General features: G+C 38.6%; 1 protein-coding gene and 1 pseudogene across 1 annotated transcript in view; one reads left to right on the top strand and one right to left on the bottom strand.

Annotated features, from left to right (window-relative positions):
• Positions 1 to 26,401, top strand: part of tafa5a (TAFA chemokine like family member 5a) — a 229,258-nt gene that overhangs the window by 34,915 nt on the left and 167,942 nt on the right. The window lies entirely within an intron of this gene.
• Positions 10,288 to 10,377, bottom strand: LOC148357102 (U2 spliceosomal RNA; annotated as a pseudogene).

Here is a 26,401-nt window from a genome sequence, read left to right as displayed (position 1 = left end):
TTCTTTTACATACCTAGTGGTCGCCGACATGTTTTTTCTGGCATTTTGCTGCTACAATGTGCACTGTTTTTGTAAAGTATATTATACATCATTTGCACATTTGAAATGTTTATTATCAGAGAAAAACAAAATTCTTGACACAATTTTAAAAGGTGGGTAAACATTTTTGATATCTTTTTTGTGGTTAAAAATGTTGCTACACATCAAATGAAATGTATTCCTCTTTCTTTAGTTTTTGTTTTGTATGATAAGTCCAAATGTAATATTGTCACGACCAGAACGGAATCAGGACCCAATTGCGTAACGTTAACCACAAGTTTTATTGAAAGAAGGAGGAATGGCTGCGCCCACGATCCAGTGCTCGCTGGACGCGGGATACAAGTCGCTCTCGCAATCGGATTGTGATCTGAATACGAAAGTGGATCTTTCGTAGCGGGCAATGGCGATGTCAGGTACAGAAAAACAGGTCGATAGCCGGAACAGGAGAGCAAAAATGTGGTTGGGGTCAAAAACGGGTCGTAAACAGGGACGGGTGAGCAGACGTGGTCAGGATCAAAAACGGGTCTTAAGCCGGGACAGGAGAGCAGACGTGGTCGGGATCAAAAAGAGGTCATAGCCGGAGACAAACGGGGAGATCAGGAATGGGCAGGTGGAAAAGCAGGTGTAACAACAAACGAGCGGGCACAGGTGATCCAAATTGGTAATCATGACAAATATGATCTTTGGATACATCTTTGCAGGTGTAAAGCATACACTTTTATATATTTTAGTGGTCAGCCAAGTGATCAGTGCTGAAGAATTCTGGGCTAACGGATTAAGGAACGTAAATGGTACAGACCCTGCAGTATGCTACAATATACGGGAATTTGGTATATCTGGTGCGCTTTTGGTGAGTATGGTATCCTCTTGGATATATGAGTACAATTTTATCAAGAATATCAGCTGTGTTCTTAGCATTTTTTTTCTTTGTTACATTTTCCTTTTAGTACTTTTGTAGACATGGCGCCCCATAATAAACATTTAATAAAATACGAGGGGATGGTGCAATAATAGTCTGTAGTCTGAAATTGTCTGTGGTCTGTGCAGTCCTTTGAGACTTCTTGTGATCAAAGGCTATCCAAATACACATGACTTGACTTGACAATATAGAATATTCTGTTGTTTTGTGCACTGTTTTTCGACCTGTCCAACACTTCAGTATTTGAAGATGAAATTAAAAATGGGTTTCAAAAACATCTGATTCATAGATTAATTAAAAAAAAAGAAATCAACTAGTTCATTGATTATTTAGTAATCCTTAGTTGCAGTCCTACACATCTTGTTCCACAAGTAAAAACATTTGTGAAAACATGCAAAAACACAACAGTTTGCACGCCGTTAAGTTTCACTCTAGATTCCCTTAAAATAACCGCGCTGCACACTTTTCTTCATTTACGACGATCCCGGCCTCCGAGCAATTAAAGCCACTTAAGCAGCGCCTTTTTTTTTACGACGACTACATCCAAACACAACATTAAACCGCCTTTGATATTATACGAAACGGTGAGCCAGCAGCATTTAATGGTTGCATCAATACTACAGTAATGAAAGAAAAATATAAATGAAATCAAGCCTTTCCATTCGAAAAAGTAGTTTAGGTCGTGGTTGCGCTTGTTTCGAGCATCGGACCGCCCTCCCTGCGCCGGTCACATTTACGAAATAAACGTACTTAAGTGGTTCCCTTAGGAAACGGTGTAGGCGGTTAACGCTACGCCGAGTCACTGCTTGAGAATAGTCCTCCGGTGTGAACTCTGTGGGAGTTAGTTTTTGGAAAGAAAGAAAAAACAACCTAATAGGACTCAAGGTAGTTTGTTGGCTTGGGAATAAAGAGCAAGAAATAAATACATGAATTCAATTTGTTGACTTTCAACCTCGGCGTTAAAAGAAGCTTTTTTTGGGGGGTGCTAAAGATATTTCAACAATCATGCACCAGAAACCACAACATATCTGCTAAGTCATGCAAAAATAACCATACCATGTAGTGTGCTACTTCAAACTAATAGATTTGTTTACAATACAGTGTATGTGTTATTTAGAAGAGCCCAGCTTGAAACTCACCTTATTCCGGGCCCTCACAAATGAAAAATGAAAATTCAGTTTTGCTTCAGACCCGGTCCTTCAAATCAAGTTCGTTTGTTGTGCACAGGTTGGTTTAGGCCGAGGGGTCAAGCTGGATGGTTTTATACCTGATCTTCTAATGATTGATTGATTTTCTGTATCAAGACAGTATTTTCATTTTTATTTTAGCCATAGTTCTGTCTGATCTCAAAGTATTTAGTTAGCTGGCCTCAAAAACCTTTTATTTTCAGAAATAATCGTAAAACTTCGTAACTTATGACTTTTTGTCCTGTTTTTGAAGTTTCTTTAACTTTATAAAAATCTGCATGTGATGTCAAGAAACTGTACCCTTTTGGACCGAATCTATTTTATAACTGGTACGTAGCTAGCTCGTGTCACTAAGGTTTAGTTTTCAAAAACAACTGATTAGTTCCGTCACAATCATGCAAATCCACTCGTGATGTCTTGAGAAAAATATGCACTCGGGGATTGGATTTATTCTTTAGCTAGTTTACAGCTAGTTATCCTTCCAAACGGCTTTATTTAAAAAATAATATACATATATTTACGTCATATCAACTCATGACTTACTTGCTTAGTGCTCTTGTAGTTTTTTCAAGTTCATGTTAACCCATATGCAAAGTCCATCATTTTTGTAACTGTTCCACATCTAGCTCGCCTCCTCATTGTTTTACTTTAAAAAAAATAACATTCACCTTATATTGTAACTCTGTCGTTCCGGTCTGGCTCATGTAGTTTATTAAACTTTATGCAAATTCTCATGTTATGCCTGGAATGCATGCCATTGTGAACTAAATCCATTCAATAACAGAGCCAAACTGGGTTTGAGATGCCTGAGTTATGTGGAGCATATGATATTGAAGGATGAAAAAATTTGGACTAGAACCCTAAAAAATCAAATCTAACATATCCATTTACCCAAGAAGGCTGTGAACCTGGACTAGAGTTAAAGAGAGGATTGGCCAGTTAGCCCCCCTTCAAGCGCAAGTGTGTTTGGGTTTTAAAGAGCGCTATGCTCCTCGTAAGCTCTCGCTAAAAGGATGTGCAAAGTCAGAGTGGGATCAGGTGGAGCACATTCAACACTCCGGAGACTTGGTCTGGCTTTGCGAGGCGGCATGCATTATCTGTAAAGCGGAGCTCCTTTCATTGTTCCTATCAATCAAAAGCGCTCATGATTTATCAGTTTGGAGGGCGGCAAAACTCATGTCAGCTTGAAAGCAGCTTTGTACAAACCCAACTTTGGCAATAAAACAAGAGGGATATTATTTTAAAAGTTCCATTGGTCAGCTCACTTGGCTAATCGATTCATCTTTTATCAGATCCATTCATCAAGTCGGTGTCCGGACCAAGTTAAGTCTTAAAAAGTTATTAGACATATATTCATGAAAATCAAACATAAAAGTGACAGAAAGCTAGTGGGCAGGCGATAAAATGAATTGAAAGTGATCATTTCAATAAGTTTATTAAAAGCCCGGTGACACTGCCTTGGAAATTGCCAGTCAGAGACTGATTTATGAGAAAATAAAGTAAAAAAAAAAATCGGAAGGGAAATTAAAGTGTTGTGTGTTGATTCAATCTTGGATGCAAGGCGAAGCAAATAAAACCACTTTAGTGCCGATTGAAGGTGGTGATAGACTGATATTTTAATAAATGGACTATGTAGCTCATAAAGCCTATTACTTTGAAAGCATACCTAAAATAAATCTATGAACAAAATATATTAATATTCATTATGCTACCTTTCATAGATTGCAATAGACCGCTGGGAAGTGGCGTCGTGAAGTGAAATTGGCGTATAGTGGCGTAATAGAAACTTATGGTGATAAGCAAATGCTTTCCAAACCCCAGATAAAAACAATAGTAACCAAACAGTATATGGTATGTGTATAGTATAATAACTATATATATATATATATATATATATATATATATATATATATATATATATATATATATATATATATATATATATATATATATATATATATATATATATATAGGGGCAGCACGGCGGTGCAGTGGTTAGCACGTGTGCGGCACAGTTCTAAGGTCTTGGGAACCTCCTGTGTGGGTTCAAATCCAGCTATCGGACTTACTGTGCGGAGTTTGTATGTTCTCCCCGCGCTTGCGTGGGTTTCCTCCAGGCACTCCGGTTTCCTCCCACATTCCAAAGACATGCATTTCAGGTGGATTGGCTGGTCCAAATTGTCCCTAGGTGTGAATGAGCGAGCGAGTTGTCTATCCCTGTGTGCCCTGCAATTGGCTGGCAACCAGTTCAGGGTGTACCCTGCCCACTGCACCCCCGCGACCCTACTGAGGATAAGTGGTGCAGCTAATGAGATGAGATGAGATGAGATATATACACATATATAACATAAAACTGATGTTAAACTTACAATTAAAATATAATATAATATAAAATGAAATTACCCTATAATCGGGAGGATAGTGGAGGCTAAACATATTCCATAGTGAGGGTATCAATTGATTGATTGACATTTTAATTTTTAACCTCTGTTAATCCTCATGAGAGGTTACAGTAACTTGAAAATAAACAACTTCAAAATGCAATTGGAAAAAACATTGAAAGAAAAAAAGGGCTGACAGGTAAAAGCCCAAAATTAATCTTGGCCCTTTGACTGTTTAAACACTTTTAAGAATAATGTATTTTAGAAACCAAATAATTGTAACCGAGTATTTAATGACATCACGGAGCAGTGTGAAAAGCGTCTTTCTCGTTTGAGATAGACATCTTAGATTCTGAACTCTAGACATGCATGAACACTGCATAGTACGATTTTTGCAAGGCTTTGGGCATGCAAAATAAGTTTTTGTTGATGTTGTACAGTGGGGAAAATGTCGTAACAAGGGACTAGAAAAAAATCTTACTCCGCATGCTGGTGTTTGGCACTGCGTTAGTGGATTTCTGGTGCTCCTTCAAAAATGATTGATAATGGAAAAACATGGACTCTCTAAGACAGAACCAGAAAGTCAAAGTAGTTTTCCATATTGTCCATGTGATGACAGCAAAGTATTATGTGAAGTGGATCGCTTCCTTAATCCATACATATGAGCTATCAAACAGTAAGATTAGTTTTGAAATCATAATTTGAAAGTACGGAGGATTTTGTAAAATACCGTTTATAAAGTAGAGTGCTTTTATTTGTTAAACAAATACGTGGGCCTGTAAATTGCATCTATTCTTGAGAAATAAATATATAGTTGAAAAGGGTTTCATCACGGGAAGTTTTTGGAATGTAACTGAGGCGAAAATGAGGGATCCCTGTACATGGAAGTGTATGAGTCCTGAAAAAAAGAGTCTCATTAGCTGCACCGCTTATCGTCAGTAGGGTCGCGGGGGAAAAAAACTTACTGTGTGGAGTTTGTATGTTCTCCCCATGCTTGCGTGGGTTACCTTCCGGCTCTCCGGTTTCCTCCCACATTCCAAAAACATGCATTTCAGGTGAATTGGCCGGTCCTAATTGTCCCTAGGTGTGACTGAGCGGGTGAGTTGTCTGTCCCCTTGTGCCCTGCGATTGGCTGGCAACCAGTTCAGGGTGTCCCCTGCCCACTGCCCGATGATTGCTGGGATGGGCTCCAGCACACCCGCGACCCTACTGAGGATAAGCGGTGCAGCTGATGAGATGAGAAAAAAAGAGTGAAAACCAGTTTTTGTTAATTCGGTAATAAAACCTTTATATTGATCAAGTTAACGACCTGTTCACATATTTCTGTCAAATGCCACGCACAACCCCCCAAGCGAATTATTCCTGCTCCCTTGCACTTTCTTTCTGGATTTGAAGGACACACTTGAGTGACTCTAGGGGGGCCAAGACCCCTTCTGCAATCATATAAATGTGATGGATTTCATCAGTGAGGCAGAAGGATTCTTCTCTCCGAGGTCTTTGTGGAGGTGAAACGGCAATGAAGTTCACACAAATTTGGGGTTTGGGCGCGGGGCATAGATATCAGCTTCATAGTGCCTCTTCTTAAGAAGTAAGGCCTTGTCTCAATGACCCGAGGTGACTTAAATTTAGCCTTTAAGCGTCAATCAGTTTTACGTCTGAAAGCTTTTGTGGCTGTGTGAACCCTTTGAGTGAAGCTTGATGGCGAGTGAGAAGAGCGTGAAGCTTCCATTTAACTTTTTGGCTCCTTTTTTGAGTGACAACTCCTTGAGAGCTATTTAGTACCCTGCTTTGGATTTAGTCCCTTTGTGGTGCTTACTATCGTTTTGGAAGCAACTTCAAAGAGCTCCTTACATTTGGCAGTCTTTTCCCAATGGTTAAATGTTTGGATAATTTTTTCTTTGGGAATTACAGTAGAACCCCCAGGATACGACATTAAGACTAGAAGTACCACATCCAACTCATTTGGCTTTCCTACATATAATGTTCAACGGACCGCCAAGGGACTCGATTAAGTTTAGCATTGATCTGCAAATGAGGCAAACTTTGGTGTGAACAACTCAATAACGACCCTTCACATGCTAATATGAAGAAAATAATGTCTGGTGGGGGACAGTTGAATGTGTATCTTTATTCTAATGTATGTGCTCTCTGCTTTTTTACACTGTTGCCATGCTATGTTTTCAGCTCTGCTTTCTATCTGAAAAGCACATCCAGGGAAAAGAGTTAGCTCAATGACAAATACTTTGTATGCAACACATCAGATTTCTTTCTCACAAAAAGACAAATATATAAAACAAAATATAAGATAAACAGTCAGGGTACTGAGCACCCCCAAAGCTCTTAACCTGAAATCACCCCTGTCGTAAATGAAAAAACCTCTATCACCATTTTTTTAAAATAAAAAAATTCTAACATATTTATTTTGGGCCTGATTAGTTTGAAAACTGTGATTATAACCTGATAAAACACAATCTAAGAAAATGATTATTCAATAAATTGACTTTGCACGGAAATATAATGATAATGTCATGCTTTTATTTCATTTGTGCTTTTCTCAGCATAGTCTCGCAACCCACATAAAAAAACATGGCAGGCCACATTTTGCCCACAGCCATAAATTTTAGACATGTGCTGTAAAGTGAAAATATTTTAAGGTAGGGTTGCTTTATTTTGAGTATGTACTGTACAGGATTTGAATTGATCGCCTCAAAGATCCGATAACTTATTCCATCCCGAATGCGTTGTTGAATTACATTAGCTTTGAGAGGGTATCCCAATCTTCTAAGGCCAACTCCAACCTCACATCCTCTTGAATTACATCAGCTCTATTGCATTTTCTGACCACATCTTTTTTTTCTGGGTTTGAAATGTTTCAAACTGGATATGTTCCGTAAGCTTAGCTGCTTGCCAGAAACAGTTTATCGGTAAAGGCTGGGGGGGAAACTGTGATTGTCAACCACATTAATATCACTTTAACATCATCCCGTGGCCACGTCAAAATCTACTCCAAAGCCCCTGAGCCGCACAAATCAATCTTCTTTGTGATCAGCCTGATGAGATTGAAGTGTACCCAAACGTTAAAAGGCAAATCTCGGTCCTTTTTTCACTCCGAGCAAACTGATAAGCTTGAATTTCACGTCATTCATGTTGATTATCTCCATTTTGATTGAAGCATACTCTCCACGAGAGAAAATATGCTCGGGGATTAAAACCAGCCTGGGTGGTGGCAGTCTGAGCAGACGCCAGGCTGTGGCGTTAGCCTCCACGCTGCCGACATTAAAACAGGATCTCCCCCCTGGCATGCCGGTTGGCATGGGCTCCACAGTTCCTTTTGAAGTGACTGTCCTCCTTGCCTACCCCCACAAAAGCTGTCATGAGAGAAACACACTACCTCTCACATATTTGCTGTATCTCAAAGTGGTTTCATGCGGTTTCAACAGTTTTGTTTATCAGCCCGGAGATCTGATCAGTTCCTCTGTATAATACAAGCAGAATCACAGGAAGAATCTTCACAGGAAGACCTGATAAAGAGCAAGCAGGAAGCTCCTGGCTCGGATATGATAAAGGGCAAGGTCATGGCCCACAAGATTCATCCTGGTTTGGTTCAATGCAAGAAGGATGAGCTCGGGAAAAAAATAAATTAAATAGAATATATATATATTTTTCTTTTTTTAAATTTAAAAAAAATAAAAAAAAAAAATAATATATATATATATATATATATATATATATATATATATATATATATATATATATATATATATATATATATATATATATATATATATATATATATATATATATACATATATTTAATGGTTTCTTAGATGCTATTAGTATAGAAGAAGGGTCATCAAGATTTTGAAGCCGAGGAATACTTTTTTGCTGATTAGCTTGCAACTAACTGTTATGTGACTTATTTTGTTGTTGTTATTATTATTATTATTATTATTATTATTATTATTATTAATAATATAATCCTCATCATTGTTATTGTTGTTATTATTATTATTATTATTATTATCATTATTATTATTATTATTATTATTATTATTATTATTATTATTATTATTATTATTGGTGTCCAAATAATGTTAGTGAGCAAATAGATAGATAGATACTTTATAGATCCCCGCAGGGAAATTCACATTTCCAGCAGCATCCCTGCGCTGAGAACAATACAATAATAAAGCAAAAAGAATACAATATACAAATACCCAATGTGACGTGCTAATACCCACTGTAGCGTGTTCTATAGAGTATCCATCCAGCTCGGTAGCCTAGATGGTAGGGCGCCCGCTCCGAAACTGGTAGGTCGCTGGTTCAAGCCTCGGCCGAGTCATTTACCTACAACATTGGTACCCATTGCCTCCCTGCCTCCCTGCTTGGCGCTCGGCATTAAGGGTTGGAATTGGGGGGTTTGGTCACCCAATGACTCCCAACACAGCAGTTGGGTCTAAAAACCCGGCGCTGATCGAAGGCGACGAGTCACGTCGATAGCTTCGCGTGACAAAATGATTTCCGGTAGATATCATGTTGAGTGTTGATACTGGCTGAATAATAATAAAAAAAATCTGGATAGTGCTACACAGAATACGAATTGCAATAAAATTAAGTAATATGCAATGTAGGAGTGTGATTTAATGTGGGCCTTTACTCTGCCGGGTGGAGTTAAAGAGCCTCATGGCATGAGGGAGAAAAGATCTCTTCAGTCTGTTCGTGGTACAAGACAGTGACAGAAGTCTGTCGCTGAAGCTGCTCTTCTGTCTGGATATAATGCTGTAGTGGATGTGATGAATTGTCCATGATTGACCGCAGCTTTTTCAGTGCCCGTCTCTCAGCTACTGTTGTCAGGCTGTCCAGCTCTGTGCCCACAACAGAGCTCTCTTTCCTCGCCAGTTTATTGAGACGAGAGGCATCCTTCTTCATGACGCTCCCTCCCCAACACGCTGCCGCATAGAAGAGGGCGCTTGCCACAACTTTCTCATAGAATATTTTCAGGAGCTTTTTGCAGATGTTGGAGGAGGCCAGCCTTCTGAGGAAGTAATGTCGGCTTTGACCTTTCCTACATAGAACTTCTGTGTTGGCAGTCCAGTCCAGTTTGTTGTCCAGCTGCACACCCAGGTATTTGTAGGTCTGGACAAATTCTACACATTCTCCTTTGATGGTTACAGGAACCGGGTCTTTAAACGGTTTAGGTTAATAATTAGGCTTTTTATTATTATTATTATTATTATTATTATTATTATTATTATTATTATTATTATTGCTATTATTATTATTATTATTATTATTATCATCATTATAAAAGTTATCATGACTAGTATTTGGGTCGTTGCTTTTATTATTGTAATTATTATTTTCATTATCAACTATACAACTAATCCTATTGTCACTTTTAAACTTTGTTTATTACTGTCACCATTGTATGAAGTTAATTCATTAAAACCTAGAGCAATATTTAAAAAAAAACAATGAGGTGACATATTATGTTGGTGATGATGGTGAAAAATAAAGAAAAAACTTTAAACATGGAGATGCACTTACGTAGAGTGAACTTTTACCAAGGACATAAGACAAAAAAATACTGGGGTTTTGGGGTTTTTAAGGGTTATTGATCTATCTTCGTTATTCATTATCCATTATCCGTTATCGGTCAGTTCATAATACGCTACAAAGCCTAGGAGCCGGGACACTTACTCTCAGCCACAAGGCCAAGCTAAGGTCCTAGCCCTAAAGCCTTGCTGCGATCATTGCGAATGCACCGTTCCCGGAGGTACTGCAATACCGGGCCGATGCGTGGAGTGGACAGAGCAAGCTCATATTCCATCTCCGAAATGCAAAAATCAAAGAGGCCAAGCTAAGGACCTAGCATCATGAAGTGACAAAATGGCTACTGCACAACTTATAGTAAGGGCAGACAAGTGGGAGCTTTGATGCGAGAGGCATCTGGTTTAAGCTCCCATGTTTTCTCTTTTTAATGCACGGATCAGGACACTTAGCAATGGGTGATCCTTCTGCCTCATTAAGAAGGCAACACTCTGATGCCAAATGTATTTCTGCTGATAGATTTTAGTTAGAAATTGTTGCCCACGTGTGTGAGGTTTATTAACCATAATGCTTTGCACCTCTCATACCTAACATGACTGATATATGACAAGTTCAAGGGTTGTTTCATTCGTATATGGTTACATCCCTCCTTGATCTCCCAGGTCTGCTATTTCAGTTCCCACGAACAAATACAACTTTTTTGGCTTCTTCAAAATCCAATTTCCGCGAGTGCTTTAGCTGTTTTAGAGTGATTGTGTCCATTTTCAGGAAAATGTCCATCCTCTTACTTGATATCAATGACAAAAAAGTGAGAGTTGTACCTCAATGAGTGAGACCTATAAGAATGCTTCCGCATTCATGTACAAAAACACACAAGGCTCCCTTCTGTTCCTTTCCAGTGGCAATTTCAGGGTAATTGAGTCCATTTCCTTGAGGACCTTTAAGTGCACTCTTCATAGCTATTTCACAAAACAAATGTTGCTTATTGTTGAGATTTGACCTTCAACCCAAAAGGCTCGAATAGAAATTTGTTAGTGCATGGTTCAGAACCCAGTACCCAGGATAAAAGCATTAAAACTTACAAACTAGTTTGTAGTAAGTATCTCTTATGTGTAATATAAGTGTGTATGATTAAACTTCGTTATGAATGAAGATACATGTCAAGGATAAATAAAATGGTATATACCTTCCGTGTGATGCGACTTGAGCTGGTACATTGGAGTTAGTGTGTGGATGCAGATTGAGGGAGGAGATGGCTTAAAACTGATTTGAAAACTGATTTTAAAACTTAGTAATGTCATGCCCGTAGAATATTTATTTGTTGCAATTGGACGGATGGATGGAGTGAGATGACTGCCAGACACCCGACTTAGGTGCACAGAGCATGGATTTCAAAGGCATCACAAATTTTTGTAAAGGTTCATGGAGACATTTTTTTTCCTTTACAGATAACCATCTTCTTGGGTCTAGTGTATGTATAGAAAATGCTGCTAAACGATTAGAGTGGAAAGATTGAACGTGTAACGAAGCCACAATGCAAATATCCTTTAAGAGAAACAAAAATCCAGGTTTCAGCTTATTCCCCCCCACTCAAATCGCTCAATAAATAAAGCTAACGTGGTAAAAAAGAAAACTGGCAGATAAATATGCAAATGAAGCGTGGCTCGCTGAAACGCCGCCCGTGCCCTCTAAGCATTTTGGGGCCTACTTTGTATGCAAACACATGAGTGATCTGAGTGTAGTGAGCCCTGTTTGATGGCCTTGCTCTTCAGGAAGCTCTTTTATTTCCTCGACACTTCTCTCCTTTTCAATAATCATTTATAGGAGATGTGTTTACCGGGCATCGTTGTTCAATTAATTTTTTGTATGTTTTTAAAATATATCTACGCGTGCACACATTAAATTATTCTGGGGTAAGGTCATGAAGTGAAACTGGTGTATAGTGATGAATACAAACCTAGGGTAAGTAAGTAAGTAAGTTTATTGAAGGTATTGTTGGATACATTAATCAAAACATGACACAAAAAGAAAAACTAATGCTGAGAGTGAGCATGGCCAAATATGGTCACCTTACGCCCCCTCCCCTAAGGAAATTTGACAGATCTGTTTCTGCCAACCTTTGCTTAAAGGTTTGCACCGTATTTGCACCAATAACCCGGTCAGGCAAAAAATTCCAAATTTTTGGTATCCTGAAAGATATAAAGTTTCCGTGCAAGTTGCTGGTAGGTTTAGGCACCCGTAACCAGACATGGGACCAAGTCACACATGTGCAAGTCTCAAGTAAGTCTCAAGTCTTCACCTTCAAGTCCCAAGTAAGTCCCAAGTATTTTTTTCTTGGGCAAGTCAAGTCACAAGTCAAGTCCCGAGTCTTAGATTGCCAAGTCCAAGTCAAGTCACAAGTCATAAAAACAGCGACTCGAGTCGACTCGAGTCCAAGTCACTAAGTCTCAAGTCCCCATGTCTGCCCGTAACTTATATCTGTGACCACGTAAACCATCAACACGACAGAACTCAAAAAATTGATTAAAAGGCACATCGATCATTCCATGCAGTACTTTGAACACAAAAATTAAATCTAATCGAATTCTACGGAGCTCCAAAAAGTCCAAGTTCAGTCTCTGTAGTCTAATTGATTCCAAACACCAGAAAAAACATCAAAATGACAAAATAGTGTAGAGTAGTAGTTATCATTTATATCAATACTTATGAATTAAAAACAATGTGAATAAATATGTATGTTAAAGAAAAATGTTTTATTTTTACCTTTGGTGTGACCTGACTTGAGCTGGTTGAGTCGAAGACCAGGTGGATGCTACATGAGGAAATAAGATAATGAAGGCCTATGATTTTTTTTTCTGAATGCATTTATTGCTAATTGTACATGACATATTTAATTTTCAGTTTGTTTATAAATTCATCAATTTCACAAAGTTGGTTTTGAAACGATTACAATGAAATTAAATCATATTTGGTTACTTTTTTCACCACTAAATTTGATCAAAAACTCAAAATGCAAACATGTTTTTTGCATGACACATATCTTGATAAATGAAATACAAACATGCTAAAAAGAGAGGAGGGGCCAAGACTGACACCAAAACAGCAACAAAAAATGTTTGTTATTAGTACTTTTTTAATTTCATAGATATATATTTTATACTTTGACCATGTTCATCCGCAGGCCAGATTGCAGATGCAGATGAGAGAGGAGACAGAAGATCAAAATGAAATCTGATTTTGAAATTTCCACTTGCAAGGATTGTAAATTCCCTTAAAAGATTTCCTTGCTTTAATTCTCAATCGGTTACGGCCATCACACTTAGCAAGGGTAGCCATTTATGTGCCTTCTTTGTATTTCTTGGTAATCGCTACCCTCGCTTAAATGTTATTTTTTTTTCCTTTTTTTGAGTCTCCCTTTAATATCACTCATAGCAAATAACTACAGTGTACAGTACAAAAAATACAGTATTGTATCACCAACTCACTGAGACTTGAGGAAGCACACACAATTTTGAACTGAATGAAGAGAGAGAAAGGTATTTTGAGAGTTTGCTCTGCTAAAAGTAAATTAGCAGTTTATCGATGCCGTGACGCAAACCATAGCAGAGCAGCACTCATATAACGTCAATCAATAGTATATCAGAGACGTAACACAGCAACGCCGTAAACACAGCAAAATTTGAGTTTTTGGGCAAATAAAAAAAAATTGGTGTTGAACCCATACAGTGGAAAAAATACCATACAGATGTATTCGAAATTGTCAAGTGAGAACGTCGTAAGGTGGGGTCGCCATACCCCCAGGGCCTTCTGTACTAGATATGATGGCATCCTTTCAAACTCTTATAACCATGCAGCAATAGTATCCTCACTTGCATCTGAGAGACTTCAACAGGAAATACAATGAACTTTCTCTTTCATAAAGACTTAAATGGACTGTGGATGGCATCAGGCTCAACTGCTTATTACCACAAACGGGCATTATGGAGCATCTCGCAGATGTCAAAAGATCCCCCCCCACCCCTGTTTGATATAAGACTCCAAGAGAGCACCGGGAATCATAATTCTGACAAGCTGGGATGAGAAGGTCTTCCAAAACCTTCAACTCAATTTTCTCTCCGATGATTTACAAGCTGCGAGATGGGAACACACAGGCGTGTTGTTAGGCAAATTGTGTGTGAGTTTTACTCAAAAGCAACCTGGCTCAAACATAATCATCATTTTGTACACAAAATGGACACACAGTGGTACTCTTTTATATGAGCTCTTCTGAAAAAGATAATTCTGGTATACAAATAAGGTCAGCACGACAGCATGTGCGGCACAGTTCTGAGGTCATGAGATCGAACCTTCCTGTGTGGATTTTGCATGTTCTCCCCGTGCTTGCGTGAGTTTCCTCCGGGCACTCCGGTTTCCTCCCACATTCCAAAAACATGCATGTTAGTTTAATTGGCTGGTCCAAATTGTCCCTAGGTGTGAATGAGCGAGTGAGTTGCCTGTCTCTGTGTGCCCAGCAACTGGCTGGCAACTAGTTCCCCTGCCCACTGCCCGAAGATAGCTGGAATGGGCTCCAGCACCCCCACGACCCTGCTGAGGATAAATTGTGCAGATTATGAATGGATGGATCGTATACAAATTGTATTCGAAATTAATTATTGTATACAACAACAAAAAAATCTAGCAAACTGTGTGTATGTTCATTTTAGGTATCAGTAACTTTGATTTTAAGACACAGATAGTGTTTGTGTCATTAACAGTCTCTTGGTCTCATATACCTGTCAACGTCAACGACTCGCTTAATCTATTAATACAGGCAGGTCAAACGTAAATCCGTTGGATGATTTAATCCGGCCCGCCAAAAAAGCAGGTCTCTTGCTCATTTAAAAGTTGTGAATTTTTTAAAAAATAGATACAAACCAAATGCTCCTTACAACTGAAATAGGGCAGTAAAAGAGTAAACGAGCTGATGTACAGTATGGTTTCCCGCCAAAGACAATATTGTGCCATATCTCCTCAGCTTTAGTAGTCCCAGCCTCGTAGTTTAATCTGATGTTATTGCCTGTTAATGATAAAACTCAAATTTTATATTTATTTCCATTGATTTCAAATCACTATATCAAAGGAGGCAAGCATATTTTCATCCATAGCTCCCATTTGAGTTTGCTTATGTTCGTGATGTTTGTCGTGAGTTGTTTAGGATGCAGAGCTGCCTTTTCTCAACTCACATTCTTTTTAAATACATATGTTGTATAGTCCATTATTGTTTGTGTTTATGATATGCAAGGGAGGCTACAAACGTAGGCTCAATACTAAAGCATAGCAATAAAAAACAAAGATACATATTTGGCGTTAGCCATTTTTTTACTGATCCGACCCACCTATAAACATAAAGTCTTGATCTGGCCCCATATGCCATAGTGAGTTTGACATGCCAATATTAACGTGGCACCATTTTTCTCACAGCAAGATGGACTGTGACCTATGGTCATGAATTGTGGGTTATGTCAGAAAGAACAAGATTCCATATACAAGCGGTTAAAACAAGTTTCTTCCACAGGGTGGCTGGGCTTTCCCCTACAGATAGGGTGAGAAGATCAGTCATACGGGGGGCACTCAGTGTAGAGACAATGCCCCTCCGCATTGAAAAGAAGCAGCTGAGGTGGCACGGGCATTTGATAAGGATGCATCCAGGCCTCCTCCCTCGGGAGTTATTTCAGACATGTCCCACAGACAAAGACCCATGGGAGTTCCAGGACACGCTGTAAAGACTACATCTCTATGCTGGCCTGGAAACACCTTGGGATCCTGTCGGATGAACTGGATGAAGTGGCTGGGAATAGGGAAGTGTCTCTGCTGGGGCTGGTGCCCCCACAAAGCGGAAGATAATGGATGGAAGACGGTCTGTATAGAATACCGTGACAATATTAACAATCTACAATAAAGATGTCGTCTGCTACCAGTGACCAAAAGGATCAGGATTAAATGCCGAAATGGGCGAGATGTATAAATATTGTTATACAGTGTACACAGTTTTAAATCATCAAAACCATGTATAAAATACAAGGACAACATATAATTTGACAGATATGCGATCTCTGTCACTCCTCCTTGGAAATATACCCCACCCCCATCCTCCATACAATGGGCATACCTTCATTACGGTGACTGCCTCCATTGTAAGTACTCATAATAAACCTGCCTTTTTTAATTGGGTAGATGTGTTTGATGGGCAGTTAGGGTTCACTTGGATGTTTTTGAGAGAACAAGAATGGATTAGAGTTTTTAATGATTTCAAACTTCGCTCATAACATGAGCAAAATGAGTTACGAACATGATCATGGAACAAATAAAGCTCATATGAAGAGGTACCACTATATTCTCATATGCACCTACACCATCTTTGGTAATTATCTCCTTGAATGGATGCCAAGGCCGCTGGATTTCTTGTTCTCTTGTTTCAAGGGTGGGATGGATATATGGTGGAGCCCAGGCGGGGTGTAAAAGGGATCAAATGCTCGCTTGGAGACACGCAACCACACACAAACAAACACAACATGATGGAGTAAAGCTCCGACAAACAGAGCACGACTGAGGTGGAGAAGGACGTAAAGGTCAATGGTGGTGAGGTGTAGAATTCAAGTTCAACGATAGCTTTAAAAAATCCCTTCCTTCCATTTTTGTACACCTTTTTCATGGCCAAATTCAAGCACTTTTTAACCACTTTCAAAGTCAAATTTTCATTTTCTCCAGTACCATTGAAAGAAGAAATCCGGTGTGAAGTATTTTTCAGTTTATAGGGCGCTCCCTCAAACAATAATCCTGCCATATATTTTCCATACATAAGGCGCAACGGACTACAAGACACCACGGTAGCAAGGCAAACAAAACGGTCAGATAGGTCAGTCAAACTTGACGTTCTGAAGGCCTGCCTGCAGACTTTTGAGAAGCAAATAAGCTTCTCAGACACGTACACACACCCTGTCTGATGTCACCAATCACTGAAATATGTCATGCCACATATCATTGAAAAGCTTAAACTCTTAGGGTTTTTTATGCTGACCATTTAAAAACATACTCATCACTGAAACATCAGGATCAGTCTGAAAAAAAACCCCCGAAAAATATAAAGCCAGAGTTGCTCACCAAAGACGTTGTCTTGCAGCCATCCCATAGGTCTCCTTACATCCGCGAGTGTAGGAAGTCCAGCTGTGTAAAATATTTACATACTCCAAAACACGCGATAAAGCCGACAAATAAAAACATTTAAAAAAGGCCAAAAAACATCTGCATTTATGGATGTTACTTGTAGCTAGCTGTCCGTTTAGAACCATGATTCCTGTTCACAAATAAACCAGGCCATAGACCACCCTAAATTCGCATATTTTTCGGCCAATTGGAGGCTTCGTTTTACCCGGCTTTAGCCTATACGAGCCTGTAAATGCTTAAAAGGACCTGTCATCTTTCCCTCTGAATAACTTAAGCAATTAGAAATGATGATTGACTCGGAGAAGACACACAAGTATATATATCCCAGCATGCCCCTCATGCTACCTCTATGGGGGTAAATCGAATAAGGGGCTGCTTTCCGTAGTTACGAGACTTGTTGTGACTCAATAGTGATCCTTTTGTAAGGCGCACCGTATTTTAAGGCACATGGTCAGCTTTTGAAAAAATTTAAGGCTTTTAGGTAGGCCCAATAATGCGAAATATACGGTACATATGTATTACTTTGTCTTGCGTGAACGTTTATCAAGACATAATATTTGGTTCTTGAGTAAATCGCGATCTGAACGGCACATGTGTAAACATTTTCGAGATAATTATTTGCTCATATAGTTGACAGTAATATGTAGCTTATATTTTCAGTTGCAGGAAGTTTTTTCAATGACAATTTAACACAGGGAAATGCAACCTTACGTTTTTACATTGTCCATATTACATTCATATAATTGCTATGTAATCCTTAGATTAATAAATATTTCAAAGTCCCCTGTTTAGGTGTAACAAGCCTCTGTTCACTTGGGTGAGACCCATAGAGGGTGATGACAATTCATAAGACAACTCCACACAAAGTAAATCTAGCTGCCGTTAATCTTGAGAGGGGAAATGCAATGCCAAAGTAAAGCGACGAGAGAGCAGTGTCAGCGTCATTTTCAAGCAGAATTGTTGAGAGACTTTGCAACAATTTCAAATATTTACAATAATTTCAACCAAATTGCAAGCACCTTTCAATCTTCAAAAAACACGAGATTAAAATTCAAGTATTTTCAAGGATGCCAAGCAGCTGTACAAAACTCACCACTGTATATTTATGAAAAGGTTCAGTTTGTTTTTCAAAGGTTTTGGTGAATTTGTGTTGAAACAAATAATTAGAAAATTAACCCTGAAATGGATGCACTGTAAAACATGAACTCTGAGCCAATTGGCAGAAATGTTCATTTGAGGTACATTTTTTTTCTTATTTTACTTATTTCTGGTAAAATTGAAAAAAATATTTTTTAAAGAAGCGAATTATCATACCTAGAATATTGCCCATCACTTTGCTTAGGGCCCGGTCACACAGCCGTTTGCGTCTGTATCGCGGGTAAAATTTTGCGTTTTTTTTTTTGCCCGTGGTTGCCCGCGATGGAAAATGCGCAAAATTGGCCAACCCGCTGTTCATCGGTGGTATGCCCGCAAAACAGACGCCGGCGACTGTTCCGCTTCCTCATCGCGTCATTTCCGCGTCATTTTCTCGTGTGGACCACGGGTATAAAAGCTCCCGAGCCGGTGTTGTGCCCAAATACGACTCCTACGCATTTTTTTCCCGTCCTACCCATGTGTAACCATGCCCTGGCCGCGGCCAGAGCACGTCGTTCCGCGTCATTTCCGCGTCATTACCTCGTGTGCCGCCCGCGGTTAACACGTGCTCAAAGTTTTGAGCAGCTCAAAACTTTTTTGCGCGGCCAACCGCGTGTGAATTTCCGACCGCGTGTTAAGCACTGCTGTATCTCGTCTGTATGGCGACCTCAAAGCGTCCAATAGCGTCTGCCTCATAGGCAGAAATTTCTGGCCGTGATTCAGCCGCAAACGGCTGTGTGACCGGGCCCTTAGTCAAAGAAATGTTTTCTGATCACTTTCAAAACATGTTTAAAACGTGCACACAGAAAAATCTACCCCAATCTAGAAAAGACAAGATTGTTTATTTAAGGTCATTTTAATTCGAGGAAAAAAAAAACATACACTTACTTATACTAATGACAATTATTGTTTACATAGGTAGAATTTGGGGATATTAAATGAAATAAATATAATTTTACTCATTTTAAGAACTATTTTCCAAAAGCTCCAAGAAAGATGAAAAAAAAATATTCCCTATTAACTTTAAAAACAAAACAAATAAACCCTTAACATTTTGTTTGTGAAACTGTTGACGTTTCCCCATGCCCGCTATATGGATAGGGTGTCGCCAACTTGGAATCTGATTAGCTAAACCAACAGCTTTATCAAAACTTGCTTTATGCCTGATGGCCAACAAGTAATGGCTAAGATGTTACTCGTGAAATGATTACGCATCTGGAAATAGGGTACCTAGGGGAAAAACAAAATAAAAGGAAGCCCTTTAAATTAAGTTGACCGTTCCTGGTCTGTTTTTGGGTCGTGGCAAAGTTAGCACCTATCTATTCCTTGATGTGTCGGCCCAGTTATTTTTCAGTCTCTTCTCATGCGTGCTTGGACGGTGTCTTCTAGAATTATCTTGGGAAGTCCTGATGATCTTGTGACATGACCATACCACTTAAGTTTACCTCTGCGCAGTTGACACCAATTCCTCGTAGGGTCCAATGTGCCCCCTGATTCATTTGTCACATGTGCTATGTAGGAAATGCCTAGAATTTTCCGATAGCCTTGTATCTCCATGGCCTGGATTTTCCTTTACAGATTTGCTGTGAGAGTCCATGTCTGGCAAGTATAGAAGAAGATGGAAATAACCAGTATTGCATTAGTCTGATCTCTGATTTCACTGCTATGTTCTTGTCTCTCCAGATGGGGTTAAGTCTGGCTAGTGTGGCTGTGGTTTGAGCTATCCTGGCCATGATTTCTGGTTCTGATCCCTCTTCTGTAATGACAGTTCAGAGATATTTAAATTTGGTGACAGGTTATAGCTCTCTATGGTTGATGGTGATGCTTGAGGTGATACCTTGGGGATTGTTGGTCATTACTGTTGTTTTTTCTGTGCTGATTTCCATCCTCGGAGGGGAAGTCGTCACTGAGCTGGAATTCTACTGATCTATAAACCAGTAAATTACTTTTTCAAATTAACTGCATCAACACTGGTCAAAAAATTTCAAATGTGAATTCCTCAATTATGTATCAAAAAGGGATCTTGAAAAATTAACTACTTGATCTTTATTTGTTTCATTTGTAACTGACCTTGGAAGTGAGTTGAAAAACCAAGTGTTTTCTGGCGGCGAGAAATGTATTTTTATACACCAGGATTTTGAGGACAGATTTAGGTGGGTGATGTTAGATTTTAACCCCTGCAAAAAAAAAATATATATAAAATAAAAAAATAAAAAAATAAAGAGGACAACCAAAATCCTCTCGTCCTTCATGTCAAACCGACCACTTGACTTGTCGTCCTGTGAGATGATAAATTTGCCTTCCCACGTGTGACCTCTTCGCCTTCTCCTCTCTCCTGCTGTCTGTTCCAGACCAACACGCCTTCCATCTAATGATCACACTTCTTTACGGCCTTCTCCTTTTTTTCTTACTTGATGAATGCAAGCATGCCGGGTGACTCAAGGTCACTGCAATCTGCAGGAGGCTGCTCTTTTCTTTTTATCGTCGTGTACTTTTTGCCTTAGCGTCTTGATGTCTGAGGACAGTAAATAGGTAAAAGGAAAGTGTATATAGTGCATGTCATGTAAAAAAATCTCTTCCACTTTGCGGTATTTTTATTTTTCGGAATGTCTACATAGTTAACATCCCACACATCTATATATTTTTGACTTGCATATATTAATATAGTACATTTTTCGCCTGGCACTGACAAAATAGTGCATGGCCTTTACAGGTGCTTGCAAGGCATGTACATAGAAAATGTGCCATTTTCCTTATTATGTATATCACGGTCAAATTACACAGATATCTTACCCACCTTGGTTATAGGGGCACCAGCTTCTGTGGTGTGTCTTCGGCATGTACAGCCTGGCGGCACACATCCTTCTCCAGTCCTTTTCAGTATAATAAGGAACTGTTTTTTGTCAAAACTTACAGAGTAGTACGTTAACTCTCTGCGAATGTCTTTAGTGTCAGAACCCACATTGACGGAGGACCCAGACGCGTAACGTTTTCACACAAGCTTTATTTTACGGGAATAGGGCTGTCATGCGCGTGAACACAAACGCCAGGGATGCGGCGATCGCTGCGAGTAAGAAGTGATACAGAGAAGTCAGAGGCAGACGAGATCGAGGCCGGACAGAACACATGGGATCGATACAGGACACTAGGGTGGATAACGGACGTGACAGACGGGATCGATACCGGATACTGGGGCAAGATACCGGACAGGATGAGACAAACGCGATCGATACCGGATACCGAAGACTGGAGCAAGATACCGGACAGGACGAGACCGACAGGGTCGATATCAGATGCTGGAGACTGGAGCAAGATACCGGACATGAGGACACAGATGGGATCGATACCGGGTACTGGATACATGAGCAGGATACCGGACAGAGTCAAAACAGTCTTGCGAGTGCAGAGATTTGTTGACGGACTGACAAGGAGTGAATGAGAGCACTGAGTTTAAATAGGAGGGAAGCCAATCAGGCAACGAGCCGCAGCTGGCGCCAAACGGGCGGGGCCAAGTGAGGGCAATGGGCAACCGTGACGTTTAGCCGGGTTTCTTAACAATGCAATCCCAATAAATACCAACCAAAATGATAAACATCTGCTTTTACAAATATATGTTGCTTAGTGTGTACATAAATAATTACTGGTGAATTTGATTTATGTATTAATACGACACAGTAACGAGAGGCAGAGAGATATAGTTGTATGTTTGTAGGTAGGTTGGTAGGTAGGTATCTTGATGTGTAAGTATTTATGTATGCATGTAATAATTATGTATATGCAAGTAGGTACATATGTATTTATATATGTATTAGTTTTCGTAAAATAAGCTACGCTTCTGCTCACTCCTTTATGAAAATATATTTTGTTTTCCTTCCTAATTTTTCTCTTTTAGGTAGCTTCTTCATCTATTTTCCTATTTTTTTTGTTTTAAATCATTGTTTGACAATAATCAGGAAGCGATACTTGTAATGCATATTCAGAGTAAATGACAATAACAATGACAATAAATGTTGTGTGGTCTCAATCGCCTTAAAGATAAAAAACACGTTACGTGTATATTTCAATTCTGTTTATTATAGGTTTGGTTTTTTTGGAGGGTTCTTTCTTTCCTCTTTTATTCCACCTCAGGATCAGTGATGCAAATGCCCAATTGTTCTTTAGTGCTTAGCCACCTCCTCCTTGATTCTATCTTGATTGAAACATACTTTTTTTTTCTTTTCTTTTTTTTCCAGTCACCCTATTGATTTTTCATTTCCGCCTAACAGATTTAATTTGACACCTGGGTTGCATAAAGTGATCAATAATGATGAGTCAGATGTCTTCAATTGCTTTGAAAGCATGCGAGGATATTCCAGAAACTCTTCAAGGTCATGACTGTGATGAAGTGTAATGGGTGTTTTGTATTTCACGAGTTACATAAAAAAGTCACATTATGCTAAAGTGATCACATTCTGTTGCTAGTATCAAAACCTTCAAATAAACATTGTATAGTGATACCGCAGTACTCCACCATAATCTTTTCATGATCATTGTTTGAGAACTGATCCATCTATCTATCTATCTATCTATCTATCTATCTATCTATCTATCTATCTATCTATCTATCTATCTATCTATCTATCTATCTATCTATCTATCTATCTATCTATCTATCTATCTATCTATCTATCTATCTATCTATCTATCTATCTATCTATCTATCTATCTATCTATCTATCTCAACTGTCATTAAAAGCGGAAATATTACGAAAACATGTACCTGAATATTGATAATCCTTTACATTTTCACATAATAAAGATTAAACATAATACGGATATAACTATAAAACCATTTTTTAAACTTTTACTGTCATTTTGAGCAGTGATCGGATGACAGACACTCATACAACATTCTAAGCTATGAACCTGTAGCCAAGAGGTTGCACAAGCTTAGAAAAGTGTTTTCAGGAAAAGGGTTTGTAGGGGTGCTTGAAATGCTTGAATTTTGGGTGAATAGCTTGTAGATGCTTAAAGTAATACCCATATTCAAAAGGTCTGCTTAAAAATGACACTGGCTTCTGGTGGCTTCGCTTTGACACTGCATTCCTACTCCCCTTTTGATTAACAAGGCTGGCATTAGTTTGTAGGGCCTATGAATTTTCATCGCCCATTTTGAGGACAGGTGCATGCTAGCTAAACGGGGCACTATGAAATGTGTGTTAGTGCAAGGATTACGAATCAACTAAGGACATTTATTATGGCCTATGCAAAAACTTAAGGTAGCATTTCCTAGGGGTAAATTCTAATGAAAAGAACTCCCTGCCACTAAAAATGTCTGCATTTTTACCCAACACCTATATGTGAAGATTTGTCTCAAAAACTGATTTATTTGAGATTAAAAATTCCATATTTAAATCACAGGTATATTTGTCAATCTGCAAAATACATGATTGACACCAGATTTCTTATACAGGTACAGGATAAAAATAAAATTTGGCTTAGAAAGTCCCTAAAAAGTGCTTAAATTTGGATATTTAAATGGTGTACAAACCTTATAAGTAGCAATAACAGCCCTTCGCCAATAATGGTCTTTTCTCCAAGCGTTTCAGAAAATGACCGGTCGATGATTTGAACTGCAGATTTAAGAATGGTGCTCTTGAAAGCTCCTATTAACAATAATAATAATAATAATAATGATAATAATGATACAAATAATAATAATAATAACTATAAATGCCATTCAGACATTCTGAAATAATTTTGAATGATTGGCTTCTCTGTAATAACCATGCAGTATTTTCTGTAGTCAAAGTTCAGAGAATTTTAAAAATGCAAATGTGTCTATTGATGATATTTTTCTACCACTAGGGGCACTCCAACTAAATTGAATAGAAAATATACATTTTTTTAATGCAGTAAAACATTCTAAATCGTTACCTCAGGTTGTCATCTGGTCTGGTTTGTATGTTTTTTTTGTAATAATTGAGTTGATGTGGCTTGTAATTCGGAAAATACAGTCAGTGTACTATAGAAAACAAAGGAAAAATGAAACTGAAAAAGTCATTTTGTAAGGGCTGTAGCTCGCATGTTGAAATGTGTTAGCACAAACTTATTTCAGCTCAGGCCCCACATGGTAGAAAGAATATTCTCACTGGGACAGGAGAACAAAAAGTGTGCCTGAAACGGAGAGCTAGGGGTCTATTTGGAGGCTCACAAATTATACAACTATGGAGGATATTTTCACCTTCATTAAGATGTAATCTCTTTGTATTTGTAGAAAAAAAATAATTTCCCCTGAAGTTTGTTTAACACGGGGGAACTCATGCAGACCGGAAAGAGATGAAAATAGCATTAAAATACTTGTTCAAATGTTTGTTTTGAAAATTTTAAAGTCTTTATGCTTTATATTTTGATATTTTATGGTTACCTGAATATAGGAACATAGCTGTTATATTCCATATCAATTATAGAAAAGCTTTAACCTGCTGTTTACATTTTATTTTGTACTATTCATATTGCTTTCATTTCAAGTAATATACAAATGGGATTGAATTATTATGTGTTCTCTGGCTTAATAATGATGATCAGCAAATAGAGCTACAGTGGGCGCTATTTGGGTGACTTTGGCGACTTCCAGTGGACACATTTAAAACTGCAGGTAACTGTGGTTAATTTTTCTCTTGTGCCTCTCTCAGCCTATACTCGTGGGCCACCAAAAATATGTGGTGGGGCGCATTTGGTCCACTGGCTATGAGTTTGAGACATATTACTTAAATGCTTTTGATTTAAAAGACAATCTAGTCAGTTGATAAATATTGTCAGCAATTAAATAAATTAGGAAATGTATTCTTTTTATTACAATATGTTCTTGAAATTCATCCTACTTAGGAGGGGATCATTTGGACCCAGGCATCTTCCAAAAGTAGCTGGCATCTTTAAAAAGCGTGAGCAACCCTATTTTAAAGGCTTTTTCCACCTACTTTCGAGTTGCTTACAGTACAAAGACTTTCCATTAAGAGGCATCCGGGAATGACTTGAGCCTTTTGATTAGATAGATTTGTGCAAATCTTCTTAGGGAGAGTGCTTTTTGGCAAATGGCGCTAGCTCGTCGCCCCCACTCGATAAGTCATGTGATCTGGTAGTTAGAGGACGCAATCGAGTCCACTAATTCTGCTGTGGCACTTTGCCGGTCACTAATCAGCAGGTGAGGCCGTGATGGATGAGGATGCGGCAAACCGAAAGAGAAAGACGCTTCTAGAACGGAGGAGTTAGGAGATTGCAGAATTGGGTGCAGTACTGAACAATATTAATTGGTTGCAGTTTCTCGCTACTTCATCCAAAAAGATTACCCCGAAGTAGCGCATTACTCTGAAAGTAGCAGGTTACAAATTACCCGATATATATTTATACTCACATTAAAACACACCCCTTAAAACTGTTTAAAATAGCCACATAACAGACTAAATAGAAGAAAATGTGTAAAAATCATACGTCAAACATACAGCTCAATTAAATTTCTGACTAGGTCAAAAGGAACCCAAGTTAAGACTTTTTAAAATAATTGCAAACCAAATGCTCTCCCTTGCCACTAGAGGTCCGTATTGAGTTTGTATAGCATGGTGAGTTGGTTCAGGCTTAAAATTGCATTCCAGTCAAGTCATGTTTATTCCTATAGCCCTTAATCACAAAGAGTCTCAAAGGGCTGCACAGACCACATAATATTGCAAACCACAGACTTATTACATCCTCCCCTGATCTAAAACCTACGTGAGGGCAAGGAAAAACTCAAAAACCTCAACATTCACTCAACTGTTAACATAAAACATGTATTCATTTGTCTCCATGTTTTTTTGTTAAATGATGTTATATTGTGTCTCATCATAGCATGTAGGGTAGTTTCGTGATTTTGGGTGAATTATAAAGCACAATTCTAAAAACAAGCTAAAAAAATGGAGTTGACATTCTTTTACTGTTCCGATCTGCCTCAGAACAGAAAGTCTGTTAAAACT

The sequence above is a fragment of the Urocampus carinirostris genome, chromosome 11 (genome assembly GCF_059441175.1).
Source record: "Urocampus carinirostris isolate Australia breed hairy pipefish chromosome 11, RoL_Ucar_1.0, whole genome shotgun sequence".
In the NCBI taxonomy this organism is placed as follows: Eukaryota; Metazoa; Chordata; class Actinopteri; order Syngnathiformes; family Syngnathidae; genus Urocampus; species Urocampus carinirostris.
The sequence above is the reverse complement of the archived record's forward strand: the minus strand, read 5'-3'. Positions and strand labels throughout refer to the sequence as shown.